This window comes from Hippopotamus amphibius, chromosome 11 (genome assembly GCF_030028045.1).
Source record: "Hippopotamus amphibius kiboko isolate mHipAmp2 chromosome 11, mHipAmp2.hap2, whole genome shotgun sequence".
In the NCBI taxonomy this organism is placed as follows: domain Eukaryota; kingdom Metazoa; phylum Chordata; class Mammalia; order Artiodactyla; family Hippopotamidae; genus Hippopotamus; species Hippopotamus amphibius.
In genome coordinates this window covers 61,182,965-61,196,823 of record NC_080196.1, presented here as the reverse complement: position 1 = coordinate 61,196,823, position 13,859 = coordinate 61,182,965, and positions in this window count along the sequence as shown.

Below are 13,859 nucleotides of genomic sequence, written 5' to 3'. Positions count from 1 at the left end.
ATGACAGATTGATAATTTTTATTGTGTGTTTTTTCATTGTGTGTTAATGAGATACGTATTGAGGAACTTTTGACATTTCTTCCATGCTCTATGCTACAAGATTTGGTTTTAAAGTAGCCAGTGAACAAGCAGCTGATATTTTATCTCAGGTCAGATTTCTGGCCCTGTCAAATGTGTGATGGGGGAACTTCATACAGCTGCTTATCATTCATGACTTGTCACTCAAGATTAACACCATTGACTAAGACTAAGCTGGTGACATGTTATAAAAACTTATGATGGTGCTCAGTGTAAATCAAAAGTCACAGCTGGTCTACCTATCTGAGTTCTGTTTTCTGTTGCTTCAATACTTGTCTACATCATTTTAGAGAAGGTCAGGATGCCAGCCATGTCACCTCATGGCATGACATAAGGTGAGAAAGTCTGAGATCAGACAGTAGAGCTGGAGGAAAGATTTGATAACTTCCCAAGGTAAAAGACAACTTTATAGCAACCAAGATGGGGGAGGATTTGGGAAAAGCAAGTGCAGGTTTGGAAGGTGAAAAGTTTAGTTTGGGACGTTTTGAGTTAGAGATGCCTATTAGACCTCCATGTGGAATTGCCTAGAAGGAAGTTAAATATTTTAGCTGGGTGTTTAGGGAAGAGATGTACAGTATATTTCCCAAGTGCTGTCTTCACCCACTTTTGAACTCATGGCTAAAAATTCTCAATTCGACCCTGCCCTCAATTCCTTCTTTTATCAAGGTCTAACTCTTCTGGGTTAAAATATACACATACCCAACTCCCAGAGGTCCCCAGACATGTACTATCCAGGACAGCCCCTTCTTTCTTGGGCTCACAGAATTGTTCAAAATACCTAATTTTCAGGAATCCAGTGAAACTAACTAACCCCACCATATTTACCATAAATATCCTTCCTTTTACAGTTCCAGCTTGCTGTTACCCTGTCCCCAGATGCACCAACACTCTATGTGGCCCTGCATGGCAGCCTTCTCTCATTTGGATCTGTAAGTAACAAATAATTATACCTTTCATCTATCCAAGTGTTTTTGTTTTGTTTCTCACCATCAAGAGAATCTTTAAATCGTGTAGCATGAGGTCAAAACCGGAAATATAAATGTGGAAACCTCTGGTACCAAACACTGCCTGGTACATCATAGGAGATAATTAAGAAAGCATTAACAGCTTCACTTTTACTGTGCACTGTTGCTGTGATTCAATCCTGGATAGCTGGATTGTTGATATCACTTGAATCTTCCCCTTAGGGGCATATCCTGGCCTTATGAAATGCACATCAGTTTAGGGACTTCAAGGTGACTATTGTCATCCTTGTTGTTTCACCTCTGCTGATTCTCTTGCTACATGAGATATTGCAATGGAAAAATCATAGGATTTGCTAACGTGACCGATAAGGATCAGAAGATCAAGCTGTAGATCTCACTGTATTTAAAGGAATACCAATCAGTCTCTAGCAAAAAAACATGTATCAGATGGATCGATAACCACAGGTAGAACCCCTGGGTAAAATATTAACTGACCTGGCTTGGATGGATGGATGGACTGATAGATAGACATAGATATAGATATAGATAGATATAGATGCATATAGGGATCTGGTGCCTTTGAATAGAGGGTGATCTCGAGAAAAGTTTTGGAAGCAGCAACATTTAGTAGTGTATCCCACAAAATGCTTAGACAAGGAAACGTCACTTTTTTCTATCTAGTCTCCAGCCATCCTTTCCTCCACACACAAAATCTTTACTCCTATACACATCACTCGTATTTATACCAGCCTCAAGGAATATAAGGGAAAAGAAACAATATATTTCTTGTCCATTGGACACTCACAGACTAGGTGGGAATTTCAGAATAAGAAATTAAATGGGTGTTGAGAGCTTGGGTGACTTGAAGGGACTCTTAGACAATGTATATTTGGGGTACATCATCTTCAAATTTTTAGAACTGATTCTGGCTTTCAAGAAGTGGATGTGTGCAGCCTTTGGTCACTGTGTGAGAAAAGATAATTATGTACTATAATTTCATTTGAATATTGAACCTCAGAGGCATCTCATATCACAAAATAGCTTCCTTGGCAGGGAGTTTTCCCTTACACTGTGTACTATGTCTGTGATCTCCCAAGATGAGAAAACCATGCAGAATGTCACTTCCATTCTTGCTCATGTTCTTCTGGGACCTTCCATGTTTTCTCCCATTTCCCTGCCTTTTCTCCACTTTGCCCTTCTTTTCTCTTTGTCTTCCTTGCCTTTGTTCTCTTTCTCTGAGGACCCTTCTGCCTGACTCTGATTTCTTTTGACTTTCTGAGTTTAATTTTCATTTTCTGAAACTCGTTCATCTCCTAATAATTTGTATATTGAGATTGGGGCCTGGGCAGAAAAATATCCCACCAAGACTTTCTAAAATAAAGAGGTTGTGCATTCATTGCCTCCCAATGTCCCCACTTGCCTTGGAAAGTTGCATCTTTTGACAGTCTTGTGACTCAGGGGAGATAACATTTAAGAAGGAAAATGAGCCAGTTCCCATCAACACCACTCTTTCCCACTTACATTAGGATGTTACTGGGACAAGGGGATTGAAGAGACCCATTCAACATTTCAGATGTTGCTTTCCTAGGTTCAAAACATTTGGACTAGGAAGCTCACAACATTTCATTTTAAATTCTGTCTCTACAATTCTGGTTTAATTCTTTAAGTATCTGCTTATATCTGCTTAATGTTGGGATTTGGGGGATGCCATGATAAAGCTATCTTCAATTTATAATTCCATTCTCTATGTAATCATGGATGATTAGAACATTTTAGCATAGGACAGACTTTTATTCCTCAATTAGAGAGAAGAGACTTGAGCAAATATACCTGGAGGAGCAAAAACACTGCCTTAAACCCATAGTATAAAGCCAATGTTTTGTATTCACATTTTTTCTAAGAAAATTTTGAAAGATTAAGGATAAGAATTTCTGTAAAAGTTAATTAAAGAATTAAATAAAAATAGAGAAAATGGATTTGTTGGGAAAACCCCTCAAATTTTGTAAAAGAAAATCTTGTTCTAGTTCACAAATTTGCTAAGCAAACATCTTGAGAACCACAGTGTTCTTATGTATTAGAAAACTGGGATACACTTTATAGAAAATACCATCAAAATATTTTTGTGGGCAGTTACACACATACACACTCATCTACATGCTTTTTCATACTTTCACAAATATACATACACATACAGAAATATATGCACACATAGGAAAACATAGACACTTGGATTTAGGATGAACTGTCAAAGGACTGGGCAGTGCTCATTAATCTTTGGCAGGTTTGGTGAAAGGGCTGAATTTTATCATAAGCAATTATTTTTTTTGGAAAATTAAATTGTTATAAAATTATTCAGTTCTATAACCTCTTTTTTTGTGACTTCAATTGTTTCTTCTTCCCTTTAGCTGTTTCTATTTAATTTTTTGAAAGACAACCATCCTGCTTCCTCTAGCTATTTCTATTTAGTCTAAGATATCTTGTTCTTCTCGATTTACATTAAAAACAGATCTCAAGGATGAGGCAGAATTCACTAAATAGATGAAGAACTATATGCCAATGAATTCAGGTCTTATTTGTAGTGAAAATTGTCTATTTTATGGCACATACAATATTCCCTAAGAATTTCTTTGTGTGTATGACCTATCCTTTCATATATATTTCTTCTGAATTTGGTTTTATGTGGTTTTTGGTTATTTAGCTAAGATCTGTGTCACACTTTATGCTTGACCTTACTACAACATTCTATCTCATTTTCTCTACTGGGTAAGTAGTCAATCTCACACCTACCACAATACCTATGGTATTCCTCATGTGCCTCTACCTAGTACATCCATTCTGACTCCAATGACAACTCTACAGCAAGTCTGCTTCAAAGTCAGCTAAACTCTCACAATAAAACTACTGGATATTTAAATATACTCCATCATTATATAAATAAAATATGAAGTAAATAAGTTAAGAGTCGAACTCCAGAAGCTGAGGAAAGAGGCATAGCTTAAATAAATGCCAAAAAATAAAAATTTAAAAAATCAATTAAATGAAAAAAACATTCAAATGAAATACAAGAAAGTTAAAGCAATAAACAAGACTAAAAATCTTGTCTTGAGAAATAAGCATATGAAATTAAAAAGTGTTCAACATCATATATTATTAGGGAACTACAAATTACAGCAATGAGATACAACTGCACATCAATCAATACTAAAATGGCTATGGTACATCCACATAATGGAATATTATTCAGCAATAAAGGAAATGAGCTATCGAGCTACACAGGGGAAACCTAAATACACATTGTTAAAGAAGCCAGTTTGAAAAGGCTACATGCTGTAGGATTCTAGATATATGACACAGGAAAAGGCAGATTTACAGAGGCAATAAAAATACCAGTGGCCTCCAGGGGTATGAGGGAGGGGAAGATGAATTAATAGGGGGAGTTCAGGAGATTTTGGTGGCAGTGAAACTATTCTGTATGATACTGTAATGATGGATATGACATTATAAATGTCACATATATTGATGTAATGCATATACATTGGCATATATATGACATTAAACATTGGTTAAAACCCATAGAATTGTACAACAAAGGAGTGAAAGTGAACCTATGGACATAAGGTAATAAATTTGTTCATCAGTTATAACAAGTGTACCATACTAACACAAGTTAGTAATATGGGAAATTGTGTGAAAGGAGCTGGAGAGGACTTTGTACTTTCTGATCAATTTTTCTGTAAATCTAAAATTGCCTTAAAAAATAAAGTCTGTTAATTAAAAAATCCTGTTTAGAGAAATAATACATAAAAATACCTCTGTTAAGACTAAAAGAATTATGGGAAGGTCAAAAATAAATAAGAATCTGAAAAAGAAAGAATATTTGCGTATGTATAATTGAATCTCTACGTTGTTCATCTGAAACTAACACAACATTGTACATCAATATACTCTGATAAAATTTGTCCAAACCCATAAAGTGTACAATACCAAGAGTGAATCCTAATGTGAGCTATGGACTCTGGGTGATAATGATGTGTTAATGTAGGTTCATGGATTGGAACAAATGTACCACTTTGATAAAGGATGTTGATAATGGGGGAGGTTATGCATGTGTGAGGGTCAGGGGTAAATGCGAAATCTGTGTACTCTCCATTAAATTTTTCCATAAACCTAAAGCTGCTTTAAAAAATGAATTTTATTTAAATATATATACATAATTATGTAACATGCTATGTTAATAAATGCATTTAAGTTCACAAAAATTAATAATAAAAATTAAAACAATAATTTAAAATATTAAAAGAGAACACAATTGCAGATGTGCAGATGACCATTTTTAATCATTTTATGTAAAAACCTAGACGAAATGGATACTTTCATCAAAAATAAAGTAACTCAGAAGATTAAATAAAATAAAATGTTTAGAGATATTTAACGTATACTCTAAATCCTCTCTCCAAAATACAAAAAGCTTGGATAACTTTCAAAATAAATTTCATCAACCTTGAAGGAGCAAATAATTGCTGTCATACATAATTGTTCAGAGATATAAAAATTAGGAAAATCCACATTGCTCATTTTGAGCTTTAATGACATTGTTATCAGAAATGGAACAGCAAACAATTCGTTAAAAAAGAAATCAAAATTTTTTTACTTAATAAAAAGGCACAGTGAATTAGAAATGGAATACATTTTCATAACCAAATAGAAACTATCTCCCTGAAAAAAATATAAATATTAAAGTCTCATTTCAGACATTAAATTCAGAAACAAGGAAAGGAATGCTTCTACCCAATATCACATTTAAAGTCAACAAATTTGTAAAAGCATTAGAAGAACAAACAGAAAAAAATGTGTAAAATTGGAAAGAAAGTGTAAAAATTTGCATGATTGGGAATTTATCTGATTATTTCATGAAAAGAAAATTGCCAGTCTAAAATATCGAGTTGGCATAATTATTTTGAGGAGAATTATTAACCAAAATCTAATCTTTATGAAAGTTTTCAGTTCAAATGTAAAACTCCTTTGTTACTGTAAAATAGGCAAGCAAATAAAACCTCAGGCTGAGAATATAAAATGATTCTGATTTGGTGGAAATTCCAGGTTCGCAAAAGAATGAAAAAAAAAAAGTTCCATCTAGAGGAATATCAACCCAGGTCTCAAGGAATTCCCACATTATCTCAGATTAATATGAAATGGCAACACAAAAATAAAATCAGAGAAGATGACATCATGAATGAGAATCAGCAGAAAAAAACACATCAGACCAAGACACTCAAAGATCTCAGATATTGTAATTATACTCAATAGAAAATGAGAATAATATGATTATATACATAAGTCAAATTTTGGGAAAATGAGTAGAAGTAAAAATATTATAACAAAATGACAGATTTGAAAAAACCAAATGGAATTTCTGGAAATGAAAATATTAATAAATATTGAGTAAAAATAATAGAAATTCAACTGGGAGAGATATAAGAGAATGAAATTCTATGAGAAGCAGTGCGAAGGGAAGATCTAAAGGCAAGTAAGAATATCTTAAGACAAATGATGATTAAACATGAAGAAAAAGAGACATTTTAGTTGACACCATAAAAAATGAGGTATCCCTAGAGAATTTGAAATCACTGGTGAACTGTTGGTAACCATAGCAACAGCTAACAACAAACCCAGACTAATTCCTGACTAAAGTAACATGAATAGGCCAGGCAGTAGAGAAAATGAGTTCATTTTCCAGCATTAAAATAATTGCTTCAGTATCTACTGTCCTATACAATATGTTTAGTTATTAAGATTAGGAGAGGTACAGAAAGTAAATAATAAACACAGTCTGAAGAGGCAAAGCAGTCACTAGAACCAGGCTCAGATATGACACAGATGTTGGAGTTATCAGATAGAAGTTTAAGATAGATGATAAGTATGTCAGAAATGCTAATGGAAAAGATATATAATATAAAAGTTCAAAGAGGTAATTTCAGGAAAATAGGTTGAAACTATAATAATTAAACAAAAATGCTAGAGATTAAATAATAAAAATATGAAAAGTAACTTTAATGAGCTTATCTGGACATTACAGTTAAAAAAAGATTCAGTAAACTTGAAAATAGATCAAGAAAAATTACAAAATATAACTGCAATTAAGAATTGAGTGACTTGTAAAGAACAGAATATTCAATATCTGTGGGACAACATTAATCCATCTAAATTATACATAATTGAAATCCATTTGGAGAAGAAACAAGAGGGAAGAAAATATTTGAAGAAATTAGGGCTGAAAAATTTCCAATATTAATGACAGATACTAAATTACAGTTCCCAGAAGCTCAGAGGACATTAAGTAGGATAAATAGTAGAAAAGAAAAATACCATAACTTTTAGGTATATCATATTCAAACTGCTGAAAGTGAAGGAGATAAAAATCCTTGTCTCCTTGATTAAAAAACAAAGAACAAAACAAAACACATTACCTAGAAACAATGATACAAATTATAGCAGATTCTTTATTAGAAACAATGCAAGTAAAAGACAAGACATTGACATCTTAAAACAACAACAACAGCAAAACCAAAAACTGAGAGAAAACAGAGACATCTATCCAAAATTTTGTACGTAACAAAATGTGAAAGAGAAATAAATACTTATTGGAGGGAGGGCACTGAGGGAAGCAATGACCATTTCACTCACCCTGTGAAAAATATTAACTAAAGTTCTTCAGTCAGAAGGAACTTGTTATGTTAGAAACTTGTATTTATATAAAGAAATTAAGATGTCAACATCAAATAAAAAAGATAAGGTAAACCATTTTTGTTATTTATATTGCTCTGTATGATAACTGAACATGTAATGAATAATATTAACAGTTTACTGTGTATTCAGATCATACTTAAAAGTAATATGGGGACATCCCGGATGGCCCAGTGGTTAAGAATCCACCTGACAATGCAGGGGACACGGATTTGATCCCTGGTCTGGGAAGATCCCACATGCCGCAGAGCAAATAAGCCTGTGCACCACAACTACTGAGCCCACATGCTACAACTACTCAAGCCTGCATCCCTAGAGCCCACAACAAGAGAAGCCACTGCACTGAGAAGCCTGCCTACGGCAACAAAGAGGAGCCCTCACTTGCCACAACTAGAGAAAACCTGTGTGCAACAACAAAGACCCAATTCACCTAAAACAAAAAGTAATATGAATGACACAAGAGTTGGGAAAGAGGATTGGGAATATCTGGCTAATGTTCTCTGTAGAGCAGCTTACTGTTGTTTGAAAGTGGACTCATATAATTTTAAAATATATATTTTAAGTCCTAGAATAACAACTAAAAATCTTTAAAATAAGATGTATAAATAATATACCACTAGAAGAGATGAATGGAATCATTTTTAAAAATTCAATTAAACCTAGAAAAAATAATTATTAAGAAAACAAATAATAAATTTTAAAAGTAGAAAGCAGCAAAAAATAACCAATGTTAACCCAACCATATCAATAACACTTTAAATGTATTTTAAACACACCAGTTACAATGCAGATTTTCAGATTGGATAAAAAGGAAGGAGTCAGTAATATACTGTTCACAAGAAGTCAACTTTAAATGTAAATACATTTAATAGTTTGAAAGTTGGAGATGAGCATACCATGACAACACTAAAACAATTTTTATTAACTTCACATAAAGTAAACTTCAGAACAAGGAATATTATAAGACATGAGGAGTGATATTCTCTAACAATAAGAAGGTGAATTTTCTAAGAACATACAACAATCTAAATTAGCCCGACCAGTTTTGCTTCAAACTACATGAAGCAGAAACTGATAGATCTGAGAAGAGATATAGACAAATCCACCATTTTACTTTGAAGCTCCAAAACTTCTCTCTCAGTAACTCATATAACAGTACGTAGAAAATCAGTAAGGCCATAGTTGACCAGAATATAACTAAAATCCAAATTATTAAGACACGATGGTTTTGTTGAAAGGATAGACACAGATCAATAGAACAGAATAGAAAGCCATAAAAGACCATTTTTGACAAATGTTCAAAGGTATTTCAGTGGAGAAAATATAGTCCTTTCAATAAATGGTGTTGTAACAACTGGACATTCACAGAAAAAAAAGGAACCTGATCACATATCTTATACACACACACACACACACACACACAGATCCAACAGATCAGAGATATAAGTATAAATTATAAATCCCTGATAGTTCTAGATGAAAACAGGAGGATTAATGTAACCTTGGATTTGGTGATGAGTTTGTAGATACAACACCAATGCTTCTAAATTAAAATTGTTGTTTTGAGAAGTATATTGTTAAGAGAATGAAAAGACAAGCCAAACAGTGGCAGAATATAATTTTAAAGTATAATTTTGAATCAAGAACACATAAAGAACTCTTGAAACTCAAAAATAAAAGTATAAACAATCCAATAAAAAATTTGGACAAAATTAACTGACCAGGCATTTCACCAAAGAGGACATACCTATGGCAAAAAAGCTTATTAAAAGATGCTCAATATTGTTAGTCATTAAAGAAACACAATTTATAACCACAATGACATAATACTAAACACCTATTAAAATGATTGTAATGAAAAAGACACATATACCAAATTCTCAGGCAGTAAAACTCTCATTCGATTGCTGATGACAGTTTGATAGTTGCTTATATAGTTAAACACACATTTATCATGTGACCCAGTCAACACATTTCTAGATATTTACTGAAGTGAATTGAAAGCTTATGTTCATACAAAAATCTGTATGTTGTAACAACTTTATTCACAATCTCCCCAAACTGGAAACAGTCCAGATGTCCTTCAACAGACGAAGATTTAAACAAATGTGTTACATCCGTAAAACTGAATACAACTCAGCAATTAAACAGGACAAACTATTGATTTATGCAAAAATATGGATGCATTTTAAATGTGTTTTGTTAGGTGAAATAAAACAAGTGCATAGGATCTATATTTCATGATTCAATTTATACGATATTCTGGCAAAAGGCAAAACTATAGGGCTAGAAAATAGATTGGTTGTTGTTAGTGGTTGGTAGAGAGGAGATTGGCTTTAAAAAAAAAAAAAAAAAAAGAAGAGGCTAGGGGAATTCCCTGGCAGGTCCAGTGGTTAGGACTCAGAGGTCTCACTGCCCAGCCCAGGTTTGATTTCTGATTAGGGAACTAAGATCCTGCAAGCCACCTGGCAAGGCCTGAAAAAAAATAATAATACAAAATAAAATAGAAAGGGGCTATAGAAGACATTTTAAGGTGGTGAAAAGGTGTGTGTATATATATATATATATACACACATATGTATACATATACCTCTGCTGTGGCAGATATATGACTCTAAACATTTGTCAAAATCCATAGACCTATATACATCAAAGATTGAACATTATGAAAATTGGAAAAAAATGGCTTAGGTTAATGTAACTATATTGCAAATGTATAAGCATAACATAGCTGAAGGAAGTAGGTGGAGAACTGACCTAATTAACTTTGAAAAACAATGATTTGCTAAATATTGTAAGGATAAACAGAAAAACTGTACATAAACTCTGCACTCTAGTTGGTAACTCTGTTTCTCACAGGAGTATGGCTTAGCAACTCTTAAACTACTTTACATAGATACTATGACCAAATAACTAAAGTGTGGACAATGAGGGCCAACCTTCCCACTGCCAGAGTTAGAAGCTACAAATATAAGCAAGAATGAACTCTGATCTGTTGAATCAGAGTTGGAGATAGTAGAGGGTTGTGTGTGTGTGTGTGTGCATGCACATGCATTTGTACATAGACATATATGTGTATATGTACACACACAGGCAGATACATACACAGAAAAATACATTCGGAAATATAGATATGTGTCTATGCATGAGTTAGTGTGTATATATGTGTATATTTCATAGAAGCAGTGACACATTAGCATTTAGCACCCTTGCACCCTTTTATTGGTTTCTAATAACTTTCTCTTTGGAGAAATGACTGATTCTTGGTCTGCACCAGGGAAAGTACAGATGTGCCTGCAATCTGGTAATGGTAGAAAGTAAGTAAATCAGAAAAAAGAGAAGATGGAAGCAGTCAAACGGACATAGGATCCAAACTGCAAAAGCTGCAAAAGCCTAAGCAAAAATCATTAGAGTGTATATATGTATATATAAAATTAGAAACACATATATGGAATAGAATGGATAGATATTCCTTAGATGATTCATTACAAGAATGAAGAAAATAGAAAATCACCGTTTGAGTACCACAGTGATAATTGCAGCAGAGAAAATCCACTGCCAAAATTCAGGAGTGAAATTTAAAGGAAAAACAGGAGAGTTGTATAGCTTCAAAAATCTCTCTCCAAACATATTTATTGATTGCAGTGGTGGTTTTAACATCTGTCCACAAATTATTTGATATACCTCCTCCTAGTAGGTGGAGTTTAATTTCCCTCTTTCCTGTGTGTTGGCTGGACTTAGCCACTTGTTTTTAGAAACAGCATTTGGAAAAAGAAAAAATGTAACTTTACAGTGGAGAATTTCACTGTGGCAGATACTACCTTAATTAAGTGATCAAATTTAACATCATGAATAATGTCATATTAATATCATGTCCCCTCCAATATGAAAAGAAGGGCACTTCATATCTGTGGTATTATTCCTTAATATCCATAACCTATGAGAAATATCATACAGACTAAAACTGAGAGATATTCTGTAGGTGTCAAGGTCATAAAAAGCAAAGAAAGAATAAGGAACAGTCAAACCCGAGGTTACTAAAGAGATATAATCATTAAGTGCAATATGGTATCCTGCAAGAGATCCTAAACCAGAAAGAGGATATTAATGTATAAACTTGTGAAATCTGAATAAAGTCTGCAGTTTAGTTAATACAGCTTTATAAATGTTAATTTCCTAGATTTAATAAATATATATTGGTTAGGTGAGATAATCTTTGAGGAAGCTGAGTGGAGGGCATATGGGAACTTTGTGTACTATCTTTGCAAATCTGTAAATCTAAAATTATTTCAAGATAAAATAAATACAATAAATTTGTAAGTGTTTTTCCCCTGCTTTTCCCTACTCTGAAATACTTTTTTGTTAGTAAACTATCTTGGCCTGATGTTTCTTATGGGAAGATTTTTATCTGTTGATTTATTTTATTCAGTGGTTATTGGACAGTTTCCTTTTTGTTTTTTCTGAGTCAGTTTTGATTTTTTTTTCCTGAAAATGTGTCCGTTTGGAAGTTTATTTAAATAATGCTATTCATTACATTATTTTATTCCTTTTAAAATACTACCAGCGCCTGTTATTCAAGTATTTGCTTTGTTCTTGATCAGTCTCATCAGACATGACTATTTTGCTGTCATTTATTTTTTTTATTTTTTATTTTATTTTATTTTATTTTATTTTACTTTTTTCTCATTTATTTATTTTCTTTTTTGAGGTACACCAAGTTCAATCATCTGTATTTATACACATATTCCAGTATTCCCTCCCTCCCTTGACTCCCCCCCACCCTCCCCGTCCCAGTCCTCTAAGTCATCATCCATCCTCGAGTTGAACTCCCGTTGTTATACAGCAACTTCCCACTGGCAATTTTACAGTTGGTAGTATATAGATGTCTATGCTACTCTCTCACTTCATCTGAGCTTCCCCTTCACCTCCTGGCCCCTCAAACCTCGAGTTCTCCAGTCCATTCTCTGTATCTGCGTCCTTGTTCTTGTCTTGTCACTAAGTTCATCAGTACCATTTTTAGATTCTGTATATATAAGTTAGCATACAATATCTGTCTTTGTCTTTCTGACTTACTTCACTCTGTATGACAGATTCTAGGTCTAGCCACCTCATGACATATAGCTCCATCTTATTCCTTTTTATAGTTGAGTAATATTCCATTGTATATATATGCCACATCTTCTTTATCCATTCATGTGTTGATGGGCATTTAGGTTGCTTCCATGTCCTGGCTATTGTAAATAGTGCTGCAATAAACATTATGGTACAAGTTTCTTTTGGAATTATGGCTTTCTTTGGGTATCTGCCCAGGAGTGGGATTACTGGATCATATGGTAGTTCCATGTTTAGTTTTTTAAGGAACCTCCAAACTGTTTTCCATAGTGGCTGTATCAACTTACATTCCCATCAACAGTGCAGGAGAGTTCCCTTTTCTCCACACCCTCTCCAACATTTGTTGTTTCCAGATTTTGTGATGATGGCCATTCCGATCGGTGTGAGGAGATACCTCATTGTGGCTTTGACTTGCATTTCTCTAATGATTAGTGATGTTGAGCATCTTTTCATGTATTAGTTGGCCATCTGTATGTCTTCTTTGGAGAAATGTCTATTTAGGTCTTCCGTCCATTTGTGGATTGGGTTATTTGCCTTTCTGGTATTAAGCGGCATGAGCGGCTTGTATATTTTGGAGGTTAATCCTTTGTCCATTGTTTCCTAGGCAACTATTTTTTCCCATTCTGAAGGCTGCCTTCTTGTCTTGTTTATGGTTTCTTTCACTGTGCAAAAGGTTTTAAATTTCATTAGGTCCCATTTATTTAGTCTTGATTTCATTTCCATGATTCTAGGAGGTGGGTCAAAAAGGATCTTGCTTTGATGTATGTCATAGGGTGTTCTGCCTATGTTTTCCTCTAGCAGTTTTATAGTGTCTGGCCTTACATGTAGGTCTTTAATCCATTTGGAGTTTATTTTTGTGTATGGTGTTAGGAAGTGTTCTAATTTCATTCTTTTACGTGTAGCTGCCCAGTTTTCCCAGCACCACTTATTGAAGAGGCTGTCTTTTTTCCATTGTATATT